The 3,239-nt window shown below is 40.0% G+C and overlaps 1 pseudogene; it reads left to right on the top strand.

Annotated features, from left to right (window-relative positions):
* Window positions 1-1,531: 1,531 nt before the first annotated feature.
* LOC133711488 (agamous-like MADS-box protein AGL104) overlaps window positions 1,532-3,239 on the top strand; it is a 22,307-nt pseudogene continuing 20,599 nt past the window's right edge.

The following is a 3,239-nucleotide window of genomic DNA, read 5'->3' as shown; positions in this document are numbered from 1 at the left end:
ATGAAGATCCATTTGCATTTCATAGAGAGTGCAATGACTTTCTCGAATCTCCGATTCACAGTTCTTGGTGTAATTTAAAGTATTTTGAATGTATAAAGGCTCAAGTACCAAAACGTTATACATAGCATAATGAATTTTGAAAAAAAAGTACATCTAAGGAAAATTTTCTCCAAAATGGTAGTCAAAGACCATTTTCTCGAAGTTTGACGGCGCCCTAAACCTAAAGAAAAAAAAATTCCTCCAAAATGTGGACATTATGGAATTTTTATTTTATTTTTATTTTTTTTGAAATAGAAGGTTCATTGCATTAGATCGATGACCAACTAAAATGCCAGAGTCTACATATCCATAAAGACAGAAAAATGGTGGGATAACAACCAAGTTCCTATCTAAGTACTGTAACTCATTACAAATCAAATGGAGCCCACTTTTTAAGCTGACTCATATACAAAGAACAACTCCGTGTCTTCTGAGGCAAAATCATCTTCTAGCCAACCATCCGCCAATCACGCAATTGTGGTACGAAGTAGAAAGCTACTTCCTAGCAAACAAATAGGAGTCAATTCCTCATCCATAAGCCGCTTTCTCCAGTCCAACTCGAGATAATTACCAATTCCATAGAACCATGATCTGAATCACGACTGGCACTTTAAAGACCGTAAAGGCCCTGCATCACCCAAGGAGGTCAACTCTCGGGCCAGGCCAGCACAAAGCACTAAGTAATGAACGAATGTGGCAAGACACCCTCCAACCTGGCCCAATTCTGGATTGAATCAGACCTACTCAAATGGGCCCAAGAGAGACTGAGCCCAAATGGCCCAAACCCAAACTAAGAGCCCCAGACCTAGGCAACGAGGCTAGCCCGAGACATGTGCACTGGCTGCCAATCTGCCACCGCCGCCACCACCATCTCCGGCGGCAGACCTCGATCAGTGTCAAGCCCGATCATGGTGAACCCAAAGTTGTCCACCACCACTCGCAATCAATAGAAGCCAAAAACTGCAACCTGAGAGCCGCCGCTCCCCTGTACAAAACCACCAAGACGCTGGACATGCCGAAAAGTAGAGGAAGACTTCCGAATCCGACCGGTTAACTCACCGTCCCGCTTTCAACACTAGCGCCCAGAGATCTGCCTTCTGACCCAGACCCCAATCACGCCGGTATCAGCCTTCCAGAAACGCTGTCGATCTGCCTCGATCCAACAGCGCCCAAACCTATCACCCGGATCCAAGAAACCACCCGGATCTTACCGACCCTCTGTCACCACCAAACAGACACTGAAGTCTGCAACTCACGACCTACGACGAAGGCCCGCCGGTGAAGACTGCCGCGCCGCCACCACACTCTACTCAGAAACCCTAGGGCTCTGCTTTTATGAGACTAAGTGTACCCCAACCACCCTTGTTTTAAGCTGTTTCTTCTTCCTCCCCTTGCATTGTTTATATATGATGAATAGGAGGATACTTCTCTTAGATTTTTTCCTTTTTTAAATTTACCCTCATAGATTTAGATATACTCGGGACAGATCAAGATGGTTCGTTTTAAGCTGGAGATTAAGAGAATAGAAAACAACACCAATCGGCAAGTTACATTCTCAAAGCGCAGATATGGACTCATTAAAAAAGCCTATGAGCTTTCCATCCTTTGTGACATTGACATTGCTCTTATCATGTTCTCTCCTTCTGGTCGTCTTAGCCACTTTTCCGGCAAAAGAAGGTTTTTATCAATTCACATTAGATTTCAATAACATTTTGCATGCCCTTATTTATGTGCTCTTGATGCTATTCATTTAGGAATGCTTTATATCAATTTCTCTCATGTATGGCCTAAATCATGTTCTGCTTCTGTATATCCAGCATGGTTCATGTTCTGGAAAATTTGATACACAAAGTCAAACTCTGTTTTGTTTTGTTCTCTCTCTGTTTTTTTTTTTTTAAATAATTACTATGTGATTGTTCTCGTGATATAAGTGGATTACTTCCAAAACCATTGAAGAAAAATTTTGTTATTACTCATGTTTTTCTGGTATCAGTGTAAACACGAAAATCTGAAAGCAAAGAGAATGCAGACACGTGTACAAAAATAATAATTTTATTAATTTAAGTGCGGGTTACAATTTTTGGTAATCCTCTGATTCGATCTCCGACGATGAATTTCGCTCAAGGGCTTGACGCTTGATCTTGAGTGGTATGATGATCACGAGAGTTGACACGTGACGAACGCTTTGACTTGAGGTTGGTGAGGAACCGGCTATTTGGCAGCTTGAGGGTTCTTCACACGTGCTTGGGAGGCTTCAGAGATTCCGAGAGTATTTTCTTCTCTATTTTGGCTGAAGTCCTTCTCTTGATTTGAGAAGGAGTGTTTATAGTGTCGGCGTCTCTCTCAATTTGGAATGCCTTGATGACACGTAATTAATTGTATTTTCCTTAATTACGTAATCAAATCAATCAGCCATAATTAACTGATTTAATCACGATTATTAAGGAATTATCCAATTAACTTGATGGCTGATTTTGATTGTATTTCATTAATAGCATAATCAAATCAATCAGCTTTTATTAACTGATTTAATCACGACTATTAAGGAATTAGCCAATTAATTTGATGGCTGATTTTCATCTTGATTATCAATTTAAACAAATTGACATTTAATCAGCAGACGAAATTTAATACTTGATTTGACTCGGAATCAATTGATTTAATTTGATTGATCCGTTTTTTGTATCAGCTGATTAAGTCGGAACAAATTTATTTATTGCCATCGGGCTTTTTGTATGCCGCCACGTGTCATTCCCTGAGTCCGCTTGGTTTTGCTTACTCACAAGCCACGTGCACATTTTGTGGGACCCAAATGTCGACTTGTATCTGTTCGGTCATAATTTCAAGTGTTGACCGAATTATTTAATGAATTTTATTTTCATTAAATTTTTAGTGTCTACAAATGCCCCCACTTCAAGGTGCGCTGTAAACATGTTGTCACGTGCTTGAGGTGTGACTTGAAGTTGTTTTTTTTTTTTTTTTATGGCACATTTCGCGTGCTTTGTAATCGGCTTACTTGGATGAATTAGCTAGCCAGCTTGATTTTTGCTTTGTGCCTTTGACATCGATAATTTTAATCATTGCCTCGATGTTTTTTTTTTTTTTTATTTGACTTGAGACTTTTGATAACCATGCATGGCCACTTTCCATGAGTTCCAAATAAATGGGTAATGTGCGAATGGATTTCTTCTTTTCATTCA

Source organism: Rosa rugosa, chromosome 5, assembly GCF_958449725.1.
Source record: "Rosa rugosa chromosome 5, drRosRugo1.1, whole genome shotgun sequence".
Taxonomy (NCBI): Eukaryota; Viridiplantae; Streptophyta; class Magnoliopsida; order Rosales; family Rosaceae; genus Rosa; species Rosa rugosa.
The sequence above is the reverse complement of the archived record's forward strand: the minus strand, read 5'-3'. Positions and strand labels throughout refer to the sequence as shown.